We start from the raw sequence: 25,897 nt of genomic DNA on the forward strand, positions 1-25,897 counted from the left end.
CTGACATACGTGTTTTACGTCACCGCGTTCAGACCGATCGGATTTTCTGACAACTTTGTGTGACCGTGTGTATGCAAGACAAGTGTGAGCCAACATCCGTCAGAAAAAATCCTGGGATTTTGTTGTCGGAATGTCCGATCAATGTCCGACCGTGTGTACGAGGCAATAGTCCGCTCTCTGGACATGCTACTAGGACTGGCAGATGTCAGACCCAGTCATGGTGTCTCTTTCAGTCTCCGCAGTTACATGATATTATGTGCTGTGGAAGAGAGGAGGAACATACCCACAGCGTGTTGGTTATTTTGATAGCCAAGAAACCCTCCTCTTTATATAATTGTATTTTTTAGACACTGGTACTGAAGGACCCTCTTTCTTCCTTCATCTCTTACTAGCTATCACCTTTATTACTGACTAATTACATTACCTTATGTGCCGGTCTTCTTCAATTTCAACACACCCAGATACTCACAAGGCCTCATGGAAGCCATGCAATTAGACCCAAACACTGTGTATCAAAAAAACATGACTTGCGTTTATTCAGGAAGGGTATAAGAATATATACGGTTCACAACAGAATATAACAGGTGTCACCTACCCATGGTTTAGTACCAAACAAGGACATGCTCCCTTTCATGGGTGTGTTATATACACCTCAAACAAATTCCTTTCAACATTAGATAACTTATTTATGGAGTTAATATAAAAACATCTTTTACAGTAAGATCGGATTGCAGAATTATGTTTACTATTATTACATTGCATATTGGATATTTGCTTTTGTATCTTAGCCAATGCTTTAAGTCTAGATTTCATTGCAAAAAACCCTGCCGTCTGTATGTGACATAACAATACGTTTTCTCCTTTTCCTTAACACCTCACATGATGCTATTGATAAATTTGAGACCTTCAACCCAGACTGGGAGTTCTACATTCTGGAAGGAAAAATAGCAAATTATGAGAGCCGTTTCTATGTACCTCTGTGCGATATGCTAAGCATAGCGTGGGCCAAACTAGTCACTGAATTTACAACACTCACGCTTCATGAGATTGTAGGTCGCATTTATTGGCATAAAATAAATCAAATAACTTTATTCAAAAATAAAATAGAATAATTAAATTATATTTCAAACTTAAAAACAAATTCTAAACTCGCTCAGTCATAGGACTCGAGCTATAAAAGAATCAATTCATAAAACCAAAGTCCCCACCAACTGGGTTTGTTGAAAACAAAAACACGGCTACCCCAGCACCGCGGCCTGTTCAATACTATTTTGAAGACCTAGGTTAAAGATGTCCAAACCGACATCAGAAAGATGTACACCATCTTGTCTATAAAGACCGGGAAAACCTCCTTCCAGATCAACATGACGGAAAGAGATCCCCCCAATTCCTGGCATGAACTTTTCAATTGAGTGATTGATTCTCCATTTAATTTTTTCAAGATGTCTACCACTTGTAGAATATAACCAAGGTAATCAGGAAACCATTTCAGAGAAAATAATACATGTATTAGGAAAAACTAATTTCAAACGATGCAGATCTTGCTTTATTAAAAACATCAAATCTAAAGTCTCGCCTAAGCCACCCGTCCCGGCCGGCGGTTCCGGCCCTACAATGGACGGCACGATTGGTGCCCACAGCGCTCACAGCCACAGCTCCACTCCACAATCTGTACCCCCTGTGCCCCATAACCCTCCAGCACCACAAGCACTCTGCCTGTCAGATCTACAGGCAGTAGCCCTGGACATTAAAGTCACGCTAGCTGCAGCCATTACAGACCTCAAGTCAGACATCCAGAGCATTGCAACAAGGATGGGATCTGTGGAGCAGACTACAGCGCGACATGCAGAGGCCATAAAACAGGTACAAAAATCTTCTGATATACACTTAAATCATTTAATTGAAATTCATCGCCACTTAGAAGACCTCAATAATAGAGGAAGAAGGCATAATATAAGAATAAGAGGGGTCCCAGAATCAGCAGACCAAAATCCCGTAGAACACACTGCTACAACCATATTTAATGACTTACTGGACAGACCCCCAGACTCCCCCATTGACTTTGAAAGGATTCACAGAGCCCTCAGAGCGAGGGGAAGGGATACTGATCCTCCCAGAGATATAATATGCTGTTTGGTAAACTTCCCTCTGAAAGAAGCTATTTTAAAAAAGGCGAGAGAGAAAAATAGAGTGCTGTTTAACGAAAGCGAGATAAAGCTATACAAAGACCTATCAAACATCACATTACAGCAACGCAGGGCCCTGCGTTCGATTCTTGATCAATTACGCACCAGAGGTATCCCTTACAGATGGAAGTTTCCTTTCTGTCTCTCAGCCACCTGGAGAGGTCACACAGCACTGCTACGCACACCAGAAGACTTGCAATCTTTCTGTGAAACTTTAAACATTCCCCCAACTGAAGTACCAGATTGGTATAATTCATTCATGCTGAATGAAACGTGGATCGAAGTAACAAACAACTACACGCCCAGAGCCCAGAGAAACAGAGATAGACGCCGCAGATCACCTTCGTCTCAACAGAATAGAAGAGGAGCAAACCAAGGAAGTCCAGGACTCTCTCCTCCTAGATGCAGAGATCGCATGGATAGACAAGACCAAATGGACACCTGAATTTCAAACATCCACAACAAACACAGTTGTCGTTCTGTGTACGCACATCTACAATCAACGTTTAAACTTCAAGACGTCCTTTATTTCTCCAGATGAAACACCTTTGAACCAACCATTAAAGAAATGACTAACCACAAGTTAAAAGATTGAGCTCAAGAGCTAACCATCTACATGTTTTACCCCTCCCCCTTGTTTCCCTTTTTTTTTGTTTCTTTTCTCTTTTTCTTTACAGCTGATGTTAAATAAGAACATAAGGGTATGATAGATATGTCGTAGCTAAAAAACATCCGATTGTAAGTACGCTCTCCAATTTAATTTTTTTTCTGATACTCAGGGGTATATTAAGATATAACTATAATGGCTAATATTTTAACTATCGACCATTAACCATACAGATATGTTCAGGAGTTACAATATCTTTAGTGCACACATATTTTTTTAGATAATTTTCTTGAGAATATATGGCTCACATATTGAACATACAGAAATTATCATAGACAAGTTCAGGGGAGGAGGGGGAGGGGGGGGGAAGGGGGAAAAAATATTAAAAAAAAATAAAAAATATATAGATATGTATTACTGAACATATCGCAAGTAGTAATATATATGTTCTCCAACATAGCAGAAGGAGCAAAAGTCTCTATGGTTATGAATATATTACATTCATCAAGGTTTAAACTGATTCAATAATACTTTGATATAATTAAAATGAGCTGAATAACAGCAATTTCATATCACAGTTAATATAGAAGATATTATTTTTCAACATAAAAAATAGGCATGATGGTGGACTACATTGGAATTACCTTAATTCAACTTGCATAAGGTAAATCTCCATTTACAGAGTCACAATCCTATTTCCAAATTTAACTAAACAGTAGGTACTTGGCAATGCTAATTATCATTCTCAACAATAGTCGGGCTCCGACAACGCAAGATTACTTAAAAAAAAAAAAAAAAAAAGAAGAAAAATAATAAATATTTGATTTTTCGACCACCATAATGCCTTATACTTACACTATCTCTTGTTTAAGTAATCTCTGTTGCAAGAGTTTCTTGTTTTTTGTGCAACTTTGTTTGATATATTTAAGTTCCATTGACTACATAAACAATACGGTACTTCCTAATTTGCATTTAAATTTTCATAGGATATGCAGAATAATCCCCTAATTTACAAGAAGCTCTAATTCCCTAAAATAAGAGCTCCCCCCCTGTGGCTAATAAGTATATTTACTAGAGTTGTTATATTTTGCCTGCACCTGTGAAACTTAACACAATTCAGAGATTAAGAAATGTCTATATAAAACAGGGTTCAATATAAAAACACTTATTTATACAGTCATTTTCAGTCCCCTTATCTACATCTCACCCATAAATTGCAATTAATAATTTAAAACCTACCATGACCAAGGTCTTTTCTTATACCCTGTAATGTCTGAACAATATAATTAGCTAGCTGCTCCTGAGTGCTTAGAGTTTTGTAAACAAAAGAAAAAAGAAAAGAAGAAAACCGTAATAATCCAATTGTATTCCATCTGATCCTACTTGGACCTTGCTCCCACACAAGGAGTGGAATAACTTTCACTCTTTGAACTTACCGGAGCTATTCATTAGGGTAGTCTAGCTGGTCTAAACCTACCTCCGGAACACTACCTTACCCCCTTCCTTAGGGAAGGAAAAACCCTCCCCCTCCTCTCCTCCCCTTTTTTTATTTTCTCACCCCCCCCCTCATTCCCGCCCCCCTTGATATCCCGGGCACCTTTATCAAACCTAAAACAAGACATACAAATAAATCAAATCTCACCACACTCTTATATCCGAACACTTCTTATTTTAGTTACAGGAAGAACTCCAAAATGCCTATTCATAAACAGCAGACCACCTCAACATCACTGAAGCTAGTCTCAGTAAATGCTAAAGGACTTAACATCCCTGAAAAAAGAACCAAGTTCCTTAATGAATTTCATAAACTCAAAGCAAATATCATTTGCATACAAGAGACTCACTTTAAAACTAATAAAGTTCCCAAAATGCAAGATAAAAGATTTCCAACGGCATTTCACGCCACCAATCCTGAAGGGAAAACCAAAGGAGTCTCAATTCTGATTTCCAAAGAGACTCCTCTTCAAATTCAAGACACAATGCTCGACTCAGGGGGAAGATACATATTCTTGAAAGGAAAGTTAGGACCTCATCCCATCACAATTGCTAACATTTACACCCCTAATTCAAAGCAGGTAACTTTTTTTCCGTAAGGTTAAGGACCTATTAACAAACTTCGCTGTGGGCATACTTATCTTAGGAGGTGACTTTAACACTCCTTTAAATCCGCTCATAGATACCTCAAATGGTTCATCGAGCCTTCCTTATAAAGCATTAAAACAAATCAAACTCCAACTACAGGAACTAATGCTACATGATGCCTGGAGAACTCTGAACCCTCAAACTAAAGACTTTACATATTTTTCTACTGTCCAGAATTGACTACTTCTTTATCTCGCAACCAGACCTAGAATTACTGAAAGATTCGACAATCGAAACCATGACTATATCCAATCACCATCCAATTACCTTAACATTAACTTTCCCAGAAAAAACTACCATAACCAAAACGTGGAGACTTAACACTTCTGTCTTGAAAGACCCCATAGACGTGCTACATTTCAATGACAAGCTAAATGAATATTTTTCACTTAATGAAAATGACGAGACAGCTTTGATTACACAATGGGAAGCGCACAAATGCGTAATGAGAGGTGAATTTATAAAAAAAGTAGCTAAAATAAAGAAAGAAAAACAATCCAAAATTAGATCGCTGCTAGACCAAATTCATAAATTAGAAACAACTCACAAAAGAACTTTTGCACTCTCCACATTTGAAGACTTAACCAAAGCAAGAACTGTACTATCAGAAGAGTTGAACATGAAAACTAAAAGACAATATAACTTAAGACATAAGATATATTATGAGCAAGGTAACAAAAGTGGAAGAATGCTCGCAAAGGCAGTCCAAAGTAAGAAGGCTGCATCAACAATTCATCAAATAAGAGACAAACAAGGCACACCATACTCTTCGAATGAGGAGATTGCCAAACAGTTCGAACTCTACTACCATTCCTTATATAACATTCCATCTAATCCTAAATGCCCACATAATTCAGACAAAAGCTTATTCAAAATTTCCCAGAGAAATATCGCCCACCCCAAATATCAAAAAATACAGCCCTAGAACTCGAGACACCTATATCTGGCCCGGAATATGATAAGGCCTTAAAAGATATGAAAATAGGCAAGGCACCAGGTCCAGATGGACTACCTCTTCAATATTACAAAACGTTTACCAACATACTGAAACCAATATTTCTGAAAACCTTTAAATCACTATACTCTGAACAACATCCCCCTAAACAACTGTTGGAAGCCCATATAACGGTAATACCAAAAGAAGGAAAAGATTTGACTCAGGTAACTAATTATAGACCAATTTCCCTAATTAATGTCGACATCAAGATTTATACCAAAATACTAGCAAACAGACTCCTACCCTTGCTATCTTCCCTTATTTCCTTAGGTCAAGTAGGCTTTATCCCGGGAAGAGAGGGACGCGACAACACAATCAAAGCAATTAACATAAATCACTGGTTATCATCCCAAAAGAAACAGGGATTCTTCCTATCTCTTGATGCTGAGAAGGCGTTTGACAGAGTGGCCTGGGACTATATGGACGCAGTACTAAAACACATAGGGATCCTGCCCCAAATGAGATCATACATCAAAGTATTATACTCCAACCCAACAGCTAGAGTTCAAGTCAATGGCCACCTGTCGGACGCCTTCAGTCTTCGCAATGGCACAAGACAAGGATGCCCCCTCTCACCACTGTTGTTCGTCATCACATTAGAGCCCACTATTAAATAAAATTCGATCCAATCCAGACATTAAGGGTATAGAAATTCACAAACACACATATAAAGTAGCAGCTTTTGCTGATGACATGCTTCTATTCCTCTCTGAACCCCATATTTCATTACCCAATGTCATCCAAGACCTAGAACACTTCCAACTATTGTCAAACTTATAAATTAATCACTCAAAATCTAGCGCCCTTAATATTACACTACCCTCAAATTCAGTAGAACTATGTAAAAATAACTTCCCCTTCTCGTGGGCCAAACAAAGTATAACATATCTAGGAACAGAAATACCTACAAATTTAAGTGATCTCTTTAAACTCAACTTTTTACCCATTCTAAAAGACACGCAGGATGATTTAAAAATATGGAACTCTCTCAATATATCTTGGTTTGGTAGAGCCTCTCTGATTAAGATGACAATCCTACCTAGATTTCTGTACGTTATGCAAACAATCCCCATTAGACTGCCATTATCATTCTTTAATTCTTTCCGCAAAGCATGTTCTTCCTTTATCTGGAGGAGCCAACCACCCAGAATCAAATTTACCAGACTAAACTTACCCAAAAATAAAGGGGGGATAGCTCTTCCAGACCTCCAAAAATACCACCAAGCTGCTCTTTTGACACGAATAGTAGACTGGAACATCAACCATACAGTAAAAGACTGGGTGTCTCTAGAGCAAACACTTTTCTCCCACCAAATAAACTATCTTCCGTGGATTCGTCCAGCGCACCACTCAAAAGACATTAAAACCCATCCCCTTATAGGTCCCACACTAGAAATATTTCTTAACAACTATAAAAAAAACAATCCATTTCCTTGGATGAGTCCCTTAACACCACTGAGGAACAATCCAGATTTTGCCCCAGGTCTAGAAAAAAACGTCCTCACTAATTCATGGCCACATAGTGAAATTCTGGTCAAACACTTTTTTAAAAATGGAAAACTTTTATCTAGAGATGAAATAAACAAAAATAGCAACCCTCCCCAGATCTCACAATGGAAATACATACAAATAAGACACTATCTAACCAGCAACGAGACAACTCAGCACTGGACTAGACCTCTTACGACACTAGAAGACCTATGTACTAGGACAACCCCACAGAGACATATTATTTCTTTTCTCTACAACTCACTCTTTGTGAACAATTCGGAGTTCTCCAGTTCGTCATGCCAAGCCTGGGAACAGGAACTCAACTTAAACCTGTCAGAGGAAAACTGGGAAAAAATTTTCATGTACGCACATAAAGGTTCACTAAATGTCGCCACTCAAGAATGCTGCTTTAAAATCATCACGAGATGGTATAGAACTCCCACCTTATTGCACAAGTTCTCTCCCCAAACCTCTGACAGGTGTTGGAGATGCAAAATTGAGGAGGGCTCGATGATTCACATTTGGTGGACTTGCCCGCTTATCCAAAATTTTTGGAAAATGGTTCACGAAACCATTACGTCAATCACCTCAGAAAACTTAGGTTTTAACCCAGCACAATACCTGCTACACTATAATTCAATACCCAAAAGACAATACCTAAAGTCTCTAACTATGTTTATGATAAATGCTGCAAGACATTGTATCCCCTGCCACTGGCGCTCTAATTCTATCCCATCAAAAATAGAATGGTTTCGTAGAATAAACAAGATAGAAAGTATAGAAGAACTCACAAGTATTTCTCAAGAAAAAATAATTAACTTTGCTTCTACATGGCATAAATGGATAGAATTCAAAAACTCTCAGTCCTACAAAGCAATCAATATTTAATGACAAAAACCACTGTCCAGAAACAAGATTTATAAGAAGGTTCAAGAAAAACACACGGAAAATATAAGTTGTTTGCCCACTCTCACCTCCCCCCCCCTTTTTTTTTTCTCTCTTCTATCTCCCTTCCCCCCCCTCCCCCCTCTCTCCCTTCTCCATTTAAGCTAGTTAACGATTACTACTTCAATACATGAATACCTCGTTGTTACTTGAGTATATGTATTAGCATAAAAATATTGATATTGTATAAAATCATACTGTCTCCATATACTGTCCTAAAATGTATTCAACCCAAATGTCATATGTACCACTTTTTCTGCAAATGTACCACTATAACGATGTTTTGTGATTACTCGTTCTTTCAATAAAAACCTTTGTGAAACAAAAAAAACAAAAAAACAAAGGCCGCATGCAATAATAAAGCCTTGTAAACTAAAATACAAACAAAAGAAGTAGCCAAACACAGCCTGGATAATGTACTAAAGAAATTAGCCTGCGCATATCCGGAAACAATTTTCTTTCTTATGCCTTTTAGGGCTTGCCTAACAGAAAAGAAACTGTTGCAGGCCGGGAAATTATGAAGTTTAAATAAAAAGGAAACAACAGCTAATATATATATACAGCTATACACAGCTTACCTCTGTCTGAGGTCGATTTAGCTTTTCTTTGCTCCTTATACAGTTAGATTTTTCCTATAACCATATAAAAAAAAATATATATATATAACAGATATATATATATATATATATATATATATATATATATATATATATATATATATATATATATATATATATATGTTCTATGATGGTATGTCTGTGCAAATTCATCCTAAGTTGCAAGCGAGGATGAATTTGCACAGACATACCATCAAAGAACATAAAGAAGACAGTTTATGCACACCTGTGGGACATCATTTCTCACAATCGGACCACACTATAGAAGACCTCAATGTCTTAGTTCTTAAAGGGAATTTCAGAACTATCCAGGAAAGGAAAACGTTTGAACTAAGAATGATACTTCTTTTTGACACGAAGAATAATGGCCTGAATTTAGATATTGGTTTCCTTACACATTATGCTAAAGTTTTACGACCGCTCTGTGACTAGCATCCCCCCTGCATTCCCCCCTAGCTCTCCCTCTGTCTTATCTCACTAACTCTGCTGCTATCTTTATTACAATTGATTTGTATGTGTTTGGTTTTCTCTTTTTTTTTCTTCTTCTTTAAGATTCTGCTTAAAAATTTGTGAATCAGTACTGCTTGGACCTTGAAGAAGGGGACATACCCCGAAAGCTTGTCCTGAAAAATTGTATGTTAGTGCAAATAAAAAAAGTATCACAGACAGTACTCAATTTTCTCTGTCATAGCTTCCTGAATTAATTGAAAATTAGTTTGGATAAAACTTATTCGGTCTTGTACTGCAGGAACTGACACTTCCGGAAAAGAGTTAGGCAAAAAGGAAGGATGAAATCCATAATTGGCCCAGAAAGGAGTTTGGTTGGTGGCTGTATGTATGGAATTATTGTAGGCAAATTCTGCATAGAGGAGGCTCGAAACCCAGTTGTCTTGGGAGCATGAGCAGAAGCAGTGAAGGTACTGTTCCAGAGTTTGGTTCATCCTTTCTGTTTGGCCACTTTGGGGGTGATAGGCTGAGGACAGACATACCTTGATTTCTAAGGATTTGCAAAGGTCCTTCCAGAATTTTGAGGTGAACTGGACTCCTCTGTCCGACACAATGCTATCGGGTACTCCATGGAGCCTAACCACTTCCTTAACGGATATATCTGCGGTATCTGAGGCAGAGGGCATGCCTTTCATAGGTAAGGCGAAAGGCGATCGACCACTACCAGAATAGTGGAGAACCCCTCAGCAGGCGGTAGGTCAATGATAAAGTCCATAGCCACTTCCTTCCAGGGTTGCTCTGGTATGGGTAATGGTCTTAGTAGACCCCAGGCTTTCGCGTTGGACCCCTTGCTGTATTTGCAGACAATACAAGATTTTACATAGTTCTTACAATCCTGATTCCACCCCGGCCACCAGAAGGAACGATGTATTAGTTCAGAAGTCTTTTGTATCCCAAAATGTCCTGCAAACTTGTTATCATGAAAAGTCTTTAATATCAAGGGCCTTTCTTGTACTGGGACAAATATTTTGTTTTGAGCCCATAACAAACCATCCTGTTTCCTCAACGAAGGTACCTCAGGGTCTAAACATTGGCTGGAGGCCTGTTCAATGGCAGTCCTTAGATCCGGATGGATTAAACAAAGAAAATTTTGTGAGGACAGAATAGTACCAGGTTCTGCTGTCTGGGGGGGTCTCCAGGAACATCCGGGAAAGAGCATCCGCTTTCCCATTTTTGGAACCTGGCCGATAGGAAATGTGAAAGTAGAACCTAGAGAAAGAAAAAGCCCAGCGGGCTTGCCGGGGTCTGAGACGTTTTGCTGCCCTGAGGTACTCCAGGTTCTTGTGATCTGTGAAGATCATAATGGGGTGAGATGCACCTTCCAAAAGATACCTCCACTCTTCAATTTTGATGGCTAGTAGCTCACGCTCCCCAATGGCGTAGTTCCTTTATGGCGAGGTTAATTTCCGGGAGGTGAAAGCCACAGGGTGAAGAAGAGCCTTATGACCTCGTCTTTGAGACAGAATTGCCCCTAAAGCTGACTCTGAGGTATCCACTTCCAACACATAAGGCAAAGCAGGGTCTGGGTGTAGTAGTACCTGGGCAGAAGTAAATAGATCCTTCAGTTTATTAAAAGCTTCCTGAGCTTCTTGAGACCACTGAAATCGGCTCTGCTGGTGAGTAAATTGGGTTATGGGTGAAATGATTGCTGAAAATCCCTTTATGAATCTGCGGTAGAAATTGGCATAGCCCACAAATCGTTGAACCCCCTTTTTATCGACAGGGGCTGGCCATTCTTGGATAGATTTCACCTTCTGAGGATCCATTGCGACCCCCTCAGTGAAGATTATGAACCCTAAGAATCGGACTACCATTTTTTCAAACTCACATTTTTCCCCTTTTAGATAAAGTCAGTGTTTCCTGAGAATTGTGAGTACCTTCTTTACATGGACTTGGTGCAACTCAACGGTGGTAGAAAAGATCAGAATATCGTCAAGGTAAACGATCACAAAGTTGTCCAAGTATTCTCGAAAGATATCATTCACTAGATGTTGAAATGTATCTTGGGCATTGCATAGCCGAATGGCATCACTAGATACTCAAAATGTCTGAATCTAGACCTAAAAGCCGTCTTCCACTCATCCCTGGGCATATCCGAACCAGGTTATAAGCGCCCCGTAGGTCAAGTTTAGAAAAGACTTGTGTGGTTCGGAACCATTGGAACAGCTCCGGGATAAGGGGAAGCGGATAGCGTTTTCGATGGTGATTTTGTTGAGCTCCCTATAGTCTACACAGGGTCTTAGGGTGCCATCCTTTTTTTCAACGAAGAAAATTCCCGCTCCGGCTGGAGAGGAAGAAGGACGCATGATCCCTTTTTCAAGGTTTTCGTTGATGTAGGACCAAAGGGCCTCCAACTCCTTTTCTGATAGCGGGAATATACGACCAAAGGGGATCTCAGAGCCAGGTAGGAGATCAATGGGACAGTCGTATGGTCGGTGAGGAGGCAAACTGTCGGCTTTCTTTTTATCAAAAATGTCCATAAATCCATGGTAGGCTGCAGGGATGTGCTGAAGATGATCAGGTACTGCCTGGATAGTCAGGCAGGAGGCAGTGCTGATGGGACCAGAGGGTAAGCAATGCTGGGAGCAGTAGGCCAAGGAAAAGGAGATTTCTTTCTTACTCCAATTAATGTGCGGATTGTGAGCTTGTAACCATGGAAATCCCAGGATGATAGGGAACATGGGAGAGCATATGATGTCGAAACAGAAAAATTCTTGATGGCCTGAGTCTGTAATGGTGAGAGTGGGTTTAGTCTCCTGGGTAACAGGTCCTGAGCAAGGTGAAGATCCATCGGCCAGATGGATTTGGAGACTTTGTCTTTTATTTTGCAGAGGGATATGTAGGCTTTGGGCTAGAGATGTATCCAGGAAGCAGCTGCAGGCGCCAGAGTCACTAATGGCTGGTAGCCGGATCTCCTCGCCTGCCACCTGTAGGGAGACAGGAAGGACAAGGTGAGTTGAGGTTGAACCAGCTACCTGAAAGTTCATAACCTTTTGTGAATGAGACTTACTGGGTCTTATAGGACAATTGCACAAGAAGTGGCCTGCCCCTCCACAGTATAGGCATAGGTTGGCTTCCCGCCGGCGTTGCTTTTCATCAGGTGTAAGTGGAGCCCGGACCAGGCCCAGTTGCATTGGCTCACTTTCCAGAGTAGAGGAATCGTTCAGGTGTGGGAACCCTGGGCTCTGGAAGAGTCATACCAACTGCAGGAGCTGTGCTGGAGGGATCTTGCGAAGAGCTTGCTCCACTGGAGGATGCAGAAGCTGAATCCCCAGGAGATAAAGTTAGGTGCTGGAGACAACCTTCAAGTTGAAAATAGCCATCTTGTAACCTCTGGACTGCTTGTGTGAGAGCTGTTACCTGCTGGCATTGTGCCTCAACAGGGGAGCCCACTCTGTTGGCCTCAGACATGGCTGGTTTGTACTATCAGGGTACTCAACGAAGCCGAAATGCTGAGAGGGGTTTCCCTTGCAGCTAACCGCACTCTACCCCTGGAGGTGGTACAGAGGGTATAGGGCACAGAGAGGCAGGTAGATGGATTCTTGAGAAGAGGACTTCTGCAGTGTGGAGATGAGAAGCAGTGATGAATCCAGCCCCGGGACTGGGGTAAAGGGCCCGGCTGGGGCTCTAACCCACACAGCTCAGTAGAAGCTGGGCAGAGTGCTGAAGGTCAGGCACAGGGAACTTAGTGGCAGAAAGTCTGTGGTGCAGGCCGGGAACCAACACTGGAAGCAGGTGGATAAGGAAGTCCTTAAAACAGGCCGGGGGTCAAACACAGGAAACAGTAGTCAGAGAAATCCTGAAGGCGAGCCAGAGGTCGTGCACTGGAGATGGATGGTAGAGGAGTCCATTAGACAAGCCGGGGTCATACACAGGAAGGCAGGAGAATCCTTAAGACAGGCCGAGGGTCAAACACAGGAGGCAGATGATAGAGAAGTCCTTTGAACAAGCCGGGGTCAAACACAGGAGAGAAGCAGGGCAGGTAAAGTCAATCCGGGTCACAACAGGTAGGTACAGGTAGCAGAATTCAGGAACGGAACACAGGAAGCTGAAAGACAAACCAGCAATTATACAAGGAACAGATCAGTCTTTATATAGGCCAGCGTGGGGGGTGTAACGCTAACGTGTGTACGTTCGTTCGCCGTTACGCCGTTGCGCCGTGTCATGAACCCGTGTGTGCCGTTCCGCTACATCACGAACCCGCATGGGCCGAAGTGCAACACCGCCGCGCAGACGCACAGGAACATTCCGATACTGCCAAGTTCTGTTTCTATTACTTCTCTGACAGTATCTTAGCCAATGCTTTAAGTCTAGATTTCATTGCAAAAAACCCTGCCGTCTGTATGTGACATAACAATAAAAGTTTTCTCCTTTTCCTTAACACCTCACATGATGCTATTGATAAATTTGAGACCTTCGACCCAGACTGGGAGTTCCACATTCTGGATGGAAAAATAGCAAATTATGAAAGCTGTTTCTATGTACCTCTGTGCGATATGCTAAGCATAGCGTGGGCCGAACTAGTCACTGAATTTACAACACTCACCCTTCATTCCGCTTAAAGTACAACACACAAAAAATATGCTATTCTGACTCTCTTGACTGCCCACTTGTTTCCCAGTTCTGAGTCTTGACAGCCTCGAAAGACTTATTGCAACAACTTAACAATGCTATGCTTCCAGTGGGTGTGTACACGTCTCACAGTGCTACCCCAGCATTCAAGGCTTCTATTCCAAAAGGGAGGTAATCGGGGATGAGAATATGAGCAAACAGCTTTCAGCCTAACTCCTAATGGCCAGCTCCTGCTTCCAAAAGAGGGCAACCTGGGTACGACAATATACAAATCCCAAGCAGCCATGTCAAATAGTAGGCAACTTCTCTGGTGGCGTCTGTACTAGTAGGGGGGCAACCCAGGTGCTATTTAGTAGTAAAACAATTTAGTCACCTTGGCCAGCCAAGCCCCACCCCAAAATACTCCAGCAAAGCAACTTTTAAGTTCTTGTTTGCTGAGTATCAATTCTGACACCATCTTTCTTCCTTAACATCTATTACTGGTTATCACCTTTATTACTAACTAATCACATTACCTTATGTGCCAGGATTCTTCCGTTCTACCAAGCCTAGATACTCACAAAGCCCCATGGAAGCCGTGCAATCAGACCCAACCCTGTGTGTCATAAAAACGTGACTTGCTTTTATTCAGAATGGGAATAAGAATATATATGGTTCACAACAGGATATAAAAGGCGTACCAAACAAGGACAGGCTCCTATTCATAGGTGTGTTATATGTGCCCCAAATAGATTACTTTCAACATTAGTTAATGTGACAGACTCACCTGGGATAGAGGCTTTTGGAGGGGACTGAATGCAAGCCTCTTGCCGACCGATTATGGGCCCTGGCATTTGGGGGAATGGTGCTCTTTGTGAGCTGTATGCCTGGGGACTCTTGAGGTGGTATTACTGTGGATTCGGGTCCTGGTCCCCCAGGACACACAGACTCTAGGGACCCTGTGTATGCCATATGGGAAATAGTGACTTGGAGGGTATGTCTTGGATTGCTTAAAATGGGACAGTAATATTTATCCCCAATACCTCCCAGGATATATATGTAAAGACTATTATTTGTTTGTTTGATTCTGAACTCAACATGTTAATTGAGTGAGCTGATCACATTAGCTTCCAGGACTGGCTAGGAGACGAACAGTCTACTCCTACTATAGTTGTTGATGACTAGGCTGAGGAGGAGGGGAGAACACTGTTTTATTGTTAATTGTAATTAGCTCCTGCTATTGTGAAAATGTCCTGTGGTTGTACTTATGATAATGTATAATGTACTGTGTGAAGCTTGGTGACCACAAGTCTGGGCAAAAGGTCATGTTAGATAATTAGCTCATGTTAATTAGGTTAGGTTTAAGTCATCCTGCTGTATATATTTGTGTGAGATCTCAAATAAAGAGTTAGTCCATGTTAACAGTGAAACAAGTGTCGCCTTGTTTTGTGCTTGGGAGCTGTTGGAATATCTGATATCTGTATCCAGACTGGGAGGAAGTGGTATACTGACAGAAGCACTCAAGTGGAGTGTGGGACATTCCGTTACAGTTAACTTATTGATGGCGTTATCACAAAAACATCTTTTACAGCAAGAGCAGATTGCAGAGTTATGTTCCAGGCGCATTGCCAGCATTACATTGCATAAATAAGGTTACTAGGTACTTCTTCTTTGCTTTGCAATCTTTTTATCTACATCATATTGACTGCACATGCAGTGCTGATACCAAAAGGGTATTCTACACTTAAGTTTCAATACTAGCACAAAACAGTATACATTTAAGGGGGATTCTTTACAAGATTCCTTCAGGTACCTGGCTTAATTTTTAATTCTAAGACCAACATTTTTTGGAGATCATTCTTTTTAAGAATCTTACTGAGGTAATGATCCGATTATTGAATAGTTTTGTCTTTTTTTTTCTTTTGTATCTATAATGTTAATTTCTGGATTTGCTCAGATATAATTATATTTATTATTTATGAACTTAAGTTTCCTTAAATTTGGATGCCCCATGCGCTCACCATTTTGGATTTATTTCCCCCACACAAGCCACTCGGGGCTTGATTTGGAATCCAACTTTTACTCTGTCTCATGTGGACAATGATATTTATTAAGGTGAAATAGACCTTAGTATGGCTTATCTGTTTGAAATGATTAATAAATAATTGTTTACACACAGATATATATATATAGATATATATATATATATCTATATATAGATATAGATATATATCTATATCTATATATAGATATATATCTATATCTATATATAGATATAGATATATATATATCTATATATATATATATATATATATATATATATATATATATATATATATATATATATATATATATATATATATATATATATATATATATTTTTATATATATATATATATATATATATATATATACAATAATTCTCATATAAAAAAATGTAATAACTTTTTTCGATTCTTTTTGTTGTGTGAGTATAGATTTTGTAAGTTATTTAAAAATTGTTGATTCTAATTTCACGCTTTGTTTATTTTCAGTTTTTAAATTGTATTAGTGTCTCATGTGGATACAAGTGAGGCCTATAAGGTCATGAAAGCGTTGACTCATCGATCATATCGACATATCAATTGGGATATGTTACAGATAGGTTGATGGTGAAGCTGTGACCTCTTGTGTAATCTAATGAACTGCTTTTACACAAACTTCTATGTAAAATTTATGTTTTTAATGTGATTTGTGTTTTATGTACTATTGAAAGCATATACAAAGTCCCATACAGAATATTTTTTTCTTAAAGAACTAAGCATGATGTGTCTTTCATCTGCTGCATTAAGTTTCTATAGCTGACCACTGCGTCTACAGTCCTCAACATTGACCAATCAATGGTGTCCTCAATGCTGAGAAATAAAGGCAGATACTTATCCATCATGCCATACCATCAGAGAGGTGTGTGATTGGTCCCAATTTATTTTTTTCTTTTGCAGCAGGACAATGACCCCAAACATACAGCCAATGTCATTAAGAACTATCTTCAATGTAAACAAGAACAAGGAGCGCTGGCAGTGATGGTATAAAAGATGCCCTGATCTCAACATAATCGAGTCTGTCAGGGATAACATGAAGAGACAGAAGGATTTGAGGTAGCCTATATACAAAGAATATCTGTGGTTAGATCTCCAAGATATTTAGAACAACCTTCCTGCTGAGTTCCTTCAAAAACTTGTGCAAGTATACCTAGAAGAATAAATGCTGTTTTGAAGCCAAAGGGTAGGCTTTTTGGCCATAGTTTAAGTCTTTAATTTAAAAAAAATGTCCAGGTTCGGGTGGTAGAGAAGGTGTCCTTGTTCTGAACAACATGATGGTAAGGTGCTTTGCAAGGTTTTTTTAAAATCCCCATAAAAGTTAAAGGCTTGTTTTTATTTAATTAAATAACAAACATGTTATACTTACCTGCTCTGTGTAATGGTTTTGCACAGAGTAGCCCCGATTTGCCTCTTTTCGGCTCCTCCCTCCTGCCGAGTGCCCCCACAGCAAGCTGCTTGCTATTTGGGAACCAGAGCAGGCTCGCTCTTGAGCCACTGCTCTGTGTATGCACTCACACATGGAGCGTGACTCAGCCCTGCCCTTGCTCTCTCCTCATTGGCTTGCTGGCTGTGATTAACAGTATCAGCCAATAAGGAGAGAGAGACCCAGGAGAGCTGAGGCTCTTGTCCACATTTCTGGATCAGGATGTGGCTCAGGTAAGTTTTAGAAGGGGCTGGAGGAACTACTGAACACAGAAGATTTTTTACCTTCCTGCATAAAATGCAGGAAGGTAAAAAAAACAAGAGTCTCTACAATTACTTTAATACCAGGCCTAAACAGTCCCAGGCTGTTTTTGTTTTTGTTGTTAACTATCCTCCAAAAAATCTATACTATACTATAATCTGTAAATTATAGTAGCAGGATAAAAACCTACTCCAATATATGATGGTTGGGTCCTGCTAAATGAACTGAAAGTTCAATGTTCAGACAAACACCTGAGCTGGACATCATCCCTAAATAAGACTAGTGGAAAACATTCCTACTCTTCACACTTGTCTAGTGAAGAAAAATGTAACTGACCCCTAGATCTATTTTGTTTCTGTTCATAACAAATGGTAATAGTATTGGGAAATTACAGGATACAAATTTCACAGAAAACAGTAGCCAGACCCCTTAAAAAATCAACAAAATAATGTTAGTAGCGCTATTTAATGTAAAGACAACATATCTTTGTAAATAGTTTTTTTTTACAAGTTTTGGAAGCCCTTATTATACCTCTGGAGAATTTTGAAATCAGAAATAAAAAGTATATAAGCTGAAGAATCTGTGCAGCTGTCAAAAACAGTAATACAATTTTAGGTGACATTAAGACTCTCAAGAGACATAATTTAGACTTGTTGTCAATAACAGTTTCTTTAGAATAGGAATAATATTGTACCAGTTTAAAAGAATCATTCAGATCTGAGAAAAAAACTTGTGATGAGTTTATTTTTACTGTACTTGTGTTAACAATTTTCTATATTTTATACTGAATTGATTATATACAGTATATCTATTAAGTAATTTTTTGTAAGTAAATATATGTTACAAATATCAAATTGTGAGCCTTTTACTGTATGTAAAGGGAACCTGTGCTTTGCCTATGGAGGGTGAAGTAAGCAGATTATACTTACCATCCCTTAGCTTTTAAGTTGCCTTAGCTGCCAGGAGCAAGGTAAAAATGTACCAGTTGGAGCCTAGTTAGTGCTAGGGACTTTTTGGTGCCTAAATGGCCAGGATGTCATGCAGCAGCAAGAAAATAAAATCCCATGCTTCCATATGCTAAAAAGTACCAGCAACCTTTCTTTTCTCCTGATGATGAAAGGAAAGTAGCAAACGATAGGCCGATCAGCTTATTATAAGAAATACCCTGACTTACTAACTCATCCTTTCTTACACACATTTAACCTGCTTTTGGCCCTGATGAAATCATGTAAAAATCTGCTGGAAGCTCATATTTTGGTCATTCTACAGCCTGGCAAAGATCCTACCTTGGTCATCAACTATTGGCTGATTTTGCTGTTGAACATTGATATAAAATTCTTTGCCAAAATCCTGGTGAATCACCTGCTTCTGGTGCTTAATTCCCTCATTGCAAATGATCAGGTGGGGTTTGTCCCAGGCAGAGAAGCTAGGGAAAATATCCTAAAAGTCTTATACATTCATCACTGGCTTACAAGCTCCAAACACCATGGTTTATTTTTGTCACTAGATTCTGAACAAGCATTCGACAGGTTGGCCTGGGACTACTTAGCAGCAGTTCTACAGGCATTAGGCCTGGGAAGCTGCTTGATCGGCTTCATTATTTCCCTCTATGCTAATCCTACTGCTAAAGTCCAGATTATTGCCCATCTGTTTTCTGTGACCCACAGTTTGTGTGTGTGCGGCTCAGGCTCGATCTTTGTGGGGAGAAGTGTGTGTAATGCCCCATCTGCTGCAGAAGTGCCAGTGAGGTATGGAGCTCATCCCAGCTCCTGTAATCACTGGAAGGAAGAAAGGAAATATCCCTGGTGCCATACATCGATGGAGTCCTATGGTGGTAATAAGGAAGACAGCCTCAGCTTGGGCTCCTGCCAGGCCACACCCCCAACACCCCCCCCTCAGCTTAGTCATGGGGGTGAAGATCCTATGCATGTGGGGAATATATAGGCATCATTGGAAGCTACTCAGGATGTATAAGGGGCTGGCAGGTGTGTATGGTTAATTGTTCTGGCTGTAGGGAAGGAATAATGAGGTGATGTGGGGAAAGGGTAAAAGGTGAAGTAAAATTAAAAAAAGAGGATGTGAAGGGAATGATAAATGTTAAAAAATGGAGATGGATGTGAAAAAATACAAAAAAGTTCTTTTTATTATTTTTTTTTTCATTCTTTATCACACTTTATTATTTTTCACTTTACATTTTTTTAATCATCCATCATTATCACTTTATACACATTGCACCACTTTATTATGGAGACTTTATAAGTGGAGAGTCAGATCCTTGCACAGATAGAAAGGGCTGCAAGGGCTGGGACAGTGATAATAATGGGAGATTTTAACTACCCGGAAATTACCTGGAGTAATGGCACTGCTGGGACAGTTAAAGTGCAAAAATGTATAAACCTATTACAAGACAATTTTATGGTCCAATTTATTGAGGCACCAACTAGGAATGATGCTCTGCTGGACCTGGTAATCTCAAACCACGCAGAGCTTATTACCAAGGTTCTTATCCACTTCAGCCCCGGAAGGATTTACCCCCTTCCTGCCCAGAGCACTTTTTGCGATTCGGCACTGCATTGCTTTAACTGACAATTGTGCGGTCATGCGAAGTTACACCAAAACAAAATTGACTTCCTATTTTTCCCACAAATAGAGCTTTCTTTTGGTGGTATTTGATCACCTCTGTGGTTTTAATTTTTTTCGCTATAAACAAAAAAACAATTTTGAAAAAAAAGCAATATTTTTTACTTTTTGTAATAATAAATATCCCCAAAAATATATATAAAAAAAATGTCCTCAGTTTAGGCCAATATGTATTCTTCTACATATTTTTAGCAAAAAAATTGCAATAAGTGTATATTAATTTGGTTTGCGCAAAAGTTATAGCGTCTACAAAATAGGGGACAGATTTATGGCATTTTTATTGTTATTTTTTATTAGTAATGGCAGCGATCTGAGGACTGCTCTCCAGGATTTAGACTGAGAGGGAATATTGGCATTGATGAACACAGAACAGAACACTATCAGCAAAAGAATTACAAAGAATATAACAGAATATGTAAAAATCAAGGATGCAAAAATTCAAAACAAACGACAGATTGCAAAAGATAGTAGGACAAACCCCAAAAAATATCCAAATATTTTAATAGTAAAAAGGTCTTAGCATGTAGGCCCATTACAAAATAAACTAGAGTGGGTGACTGGGGACAAAGAGAAGGCAAATGTATTAAATACTTTCTTCAGCTCTGTGTATACAAAGGAACATTGGGGAGCTCATGTCCATAATGGGGATGGTATATACACAGCCCCAAATGATCCACAATGGCTCAAAAGTGATATGGTCCAGAAATATTTAGACAGAATAAAGGTGGATAAAGCACCTGGACCAGATGGCATCCATCCATGGATCCTAAAAGAATTGAGCTCAGTCATTTCAAAGCCATTGTTTCTAATTTTTAGGGACTCTTTAATGACTGGAATAGTACCAAGTTACTATAGACCTGTTAGCTTAACTTCTATAGTAAGGAACAGTGGCGGTGTGTCCATAAAGGGCACAGGAGCGCCGCCCCCTCTCTCCTGTCACCTCTCTCTCACCATAGATAGATTCATGCTTGCATGAATCTATCTATGGTCACCGCTGCCGCCCCCTATTCAGGTGTCCGGCCCCTTGTCGGGCACCTGAATTACAGCGGCATGTTTTTTAAGCGCCTGATTAGAGCCGTTGGCTCTAATAGGCGTCCTGATTAGAGCCATAGGCTCTAATAGACTTCTAAAATGGTAAACAGCAGGCGCAATGCTGTGCGTTCGCTTTTTACTCAATGTTGTGTTAGGAAAGCGAATACATCGCTTTCCTAACACTGACCCGCCTCTCAGCCAATCAGATGCTCGGGTCTGGTTACCTGTCACCTGATTGGCTAAAACAACAGGCACTGTGATTGGATTCCTGATAGAGAGGACCGGAGATATCGAGGAGCATGGTCATGGATCACGCCACTGTGACCCACTGCGAGACAGGTAAGTCTCAACTCCCGGGCGATGCACACTTGCAGCATTTGATGGGGCACAGCAGCAGGAATTGATGGGGCACAGTAGCGGCAATTGATGGGGCACACTGGCAGCAATGGATGGGGCACACTGGCAGCAATTGATGGGGCACACTGGCAGCAATTGATGGGCACACTGGCAGCAATTGTTGGGCACACTCACAGCAATTGATGGGTACAGTAGCTGCATTTGATGGCACAGTGGCGGCAATTTATGGGTACAGTGGCTGCGTTTGATGGCACAGTGGCTGCATTTGATGGCACAGTGGCTGCATTTGATGGGCACAGTGGCTGCGTTTGATGGGCACAGTAGCTGCGCTTGATGGGCACAGTAGCTGCGCTTGATGGGCACAGTGGCTGCAATTGATGGTTTTTTTTTCAGTTTGTTTGCATCCCCGAGCCGCCATTGGTCAGGAAGATACTGAAGAATTTAATAAAAGACCACATAGATGAATTCTTGCTGTAAAAAAATATTTGAAGCAACAGACAGCATTGATTCAATAAATATAAATTATAGAGTCTGGGATTAAAAGTACCATTTCAGTCTTTGCAGATGACACCAAGCTATGCAAGTGGAATAACATCCTTACAGGATGTCTCCAGCTTACAAGCTGACCTCAATGTACTGTTTAATTGGGCAACTATGAGGCAAATGAGGCTTAATGTTGATAAATGTAAAGTTATGTACTTGGGGGCTAGGAATTTGCATACATCATACAAAATAGGGGGAGTACAACTGGGGTAATCCATGGTGGAGAAGGATCTGGGGTTTTGGTAGATCATAAGCTTAATAATAGTATGCAATGCCAAGCTTTTGTTTCCAAAGCGAGCAAAGTCTTTTCTTGTATTATGAGAGGTACGGACTCCAGAGAGAGAGATATCATTTTGCCCCAGTACAAATCATTAGTAAGACCTCATCTGGAATATGCAGTTCAGTTTTGGGCACCTGTTCTCAAAATGGATATCAGGGAACTAGAGAAAGTGCAGAGAAGGGTAACCAAACTGATAAGAGGCATGAAGACGTTCAGCTATGAGGAAAGATTTGAGGAACTGGATTTTTTCTCTCTTGAGAAGAGGAGATTAAGGGTGGATATGATCAACATGTACAAATACTTAAGGGGTCCATATAGTGAACTTGGTGTTGAGTTATTCACTTTAAGGTCATCACAGAGGACAGTGGGGCACTCTTTGTGTCTAGAAGAAAAGAGATTTCATCTCCAAATATGGAAAGGTTTCTTCACAGTAAGAAAAATGGGAAAGTGAAAATGTGGAATAGACTCCCTCAAGAAGTGGTTCTGACCAGCTCAGTAGATTGCTTTAATAAAGGCCTGGATTATTTTCTAAATATACATAATATAACTCGGTACTAACATTTATAGATAAAGTTGATCCAGGGAATATCCGATTGCCTCTCGAGGCATCAGGAAGGATTTTTTTCCCCTGTTTTTTGCCTTCCTCTTGATCAACTGTGGGTAAAGGATTGTGTATATGGGATTGTATGATTTTTTTTTTTTTTTTTTATTGGTTGAACTAAATGGATTTGTGTATTTTTTTAACCTGACTAACCATTCATTCTTTTTTTCACATTTATTACTCTCATTCCCTTCACATCCTCTTTTTCTGATTTTATTTCACCTTTCACCCCTTCCCCACCTCCCCTCATTATTCCTTCCCCACAGCCACAACGATTACATACAAACCTGCCAGCCCCTTATACATTCTGTGTGACTTCCAATGATGCTTATATACTCCCTACACTCATGGGATCTTCATCCCCATGACTAAGCTCCAGAGGGTGGGGCTAAACACATTGTGGGCATGGCCTGGCAGGAGCCCAGGCTGAGGTTGACTCTCTAATTACCACCATAGCACTCAGTGGATGTGCGGCATCAGGGATTTTTCCTCTCTTCTCCTCTGTTTTCCATACTCAATTTAGAACCCTTTTTGCATTGCTCACGCATGAATGAGGATATTCATGCCATGACGATAGTCGGATGTCGGCACAGATTGGCGGTCTTTGCAGATGACATCTTGCTCTTTCTATCGGAGCTGCACATCACACTTCCTAACCTTCTGAAAAATGTTCAGTTCTTTTAATAAGTTTCTAACTTTAAAATCTATTATAGCAAATTGCAAAACCAGGATTAAGCTAGTGCCAGTCATACTCTAAGTTGATATGACCTTCTCTTTCCCACTATGCCTATTCCAGGCATATTGGGTTGGCTGGATGCCCTGCAGCTGTAAGCGTAAACCAGTCTTTGATATCACTGTTTGCACAAAAGGTATTTATTTTCTACTCTATCATGCATTGTCTTCACATTTTCATTTGATTACCGGATGTACTCTTCTCAAGATGTTTGGAATACCGCTTTGAGATTTTTTCTTGGTGACATTCTTAAATTTGTTCCCAGATAATCCCTGTATATATCTGTTTTGCCCCCTCCTTTTTTGTATGTGCAGTGCGCTTGTTAGTAAAAAAAATCTATAAGCAAATGCTGAGGCCAGCACTAAGTTGAGCCTGTTGGTTTTCCCTACTATGGCAAAGCACATATTCTGTACAAGTATTGGTTTTGCCATATGTCAAATATAACATTATTAATGTGTTGTTTCCAAAACTTGACAGCTTGGTTAAGTTAGTTAGGAATGCAAAGAGTAGAGTCTATGATCATTCTACAGTGCTTGGATTCCAAAACTAGGCACTGCATACAGTACATTTAAAGGCATGACAAACATTAAAGCACATGCAGATTGAAAGCTTATAGTGCATTCATTGACAAAAATTAGAACCATATATTCATGCCTATATCGAATTTCAATTATTTCTGGCCCACTTCTATGAATCTGAATGATATTGAAGTTTGAGAACTTACTTTTTAAACAATCCTACACTTTTACTTCCTTGAATGTAGAGACACATATTCACTATGCCTTGTGAGTATTCACTGACAAGTCACCCATTTTACCATCTACTGTCTGAACTACAACTATACATCTGGACAGTCTGAAAAGGAGGAGTCTCATTAGGCACAGCCAGTACAGAAAACACACACATGTGACATAACCACAGCTTGCAGGTGTTTCATCAGATTAGGCGACCCATCAGATTTTGTAATGGAAGTGACGTTTCTTGTGGCCATCTTGGTACACCCCGCACTCGTCTGCAGTAAGCCTACTTACAAGTGGACATCTTTTTACACCCATCGAAGTTTTGCATTTCACACTTATTTTTAACAGTAAACTGAGCTTATATAGTGAAATACAGTATTTTGAAATCCATCTGAATGTTTTGATGTTGAATTTTAAAAGCAGCAGCAAGCCTCTCACAGGTTTGCTAATCTAACAGAACACAGCTGCTTTGAAAAGTCAACATCAAAACAGCCAGATGGATTACAAAATACTGTATTTCACTATATTAGCTCAGTTTACTGGTAAAAATAGGTTTGTGATGCAAGACTTCAGAGGGTGTAAAAAGATGTCCGCTTGGCACGTTCTCACTGTATCCTTACTGCAGCCGACTGCAGGGTGTACCAAGATGGCCGTGATGGAACATCACTTCCGTTACAAAATCTGATGGGTTGCATAATCTGATGTGATATGTAGTCTTTAAATACTGAAAGTAAATCAAAGGAATGAAGAGAGGAAAATCAAAAAAGCATGCAGGGAATCCAGGAAAGAGATGGCCAGGAGATAGTCACTAGGAAGCATTCACAACATGAAAGGAGATTTTTTAAGTAAGGTTATACTGGTTTGTCAATAAAAAACTTGTTTTTATTGCTATTACAATACTGATGTAATAAAATGAAATTGTATATTGTGCATTTAAATATCCTTTAATATTACACTTATCATGTGTTATGCAATGGTGTGCTTTTTATAAAAATGTTTTATGTATTTTGTAAATACATTTGTAAATAAAAAGTAAGTTGGTTATAAAAAAATAACTCAGTAGGGGAAGTGTACCTGCTCAGTTAGTATTCATCCAATTTTGGTTTTCTCACAAAATCCTTTGTCTCCAGGAAATCTTGCAACTAACTCACCTTTGAATGTAG

Source organism: Aquarana catesbeiana, linkage group LG01 (genome assembly GCF_042186555.1).
Source record: "Aquarana catesbeiana isolate 2022-GZ linkage group LG01, ASM4218655v1, whole genome shotgun sequence".
Lineage (NCBI taxonomy): Eukaryota > Metazoa > Chordata > Amphibia > Anura > Ranidae > Aquarana > Aquarana catesbeiana.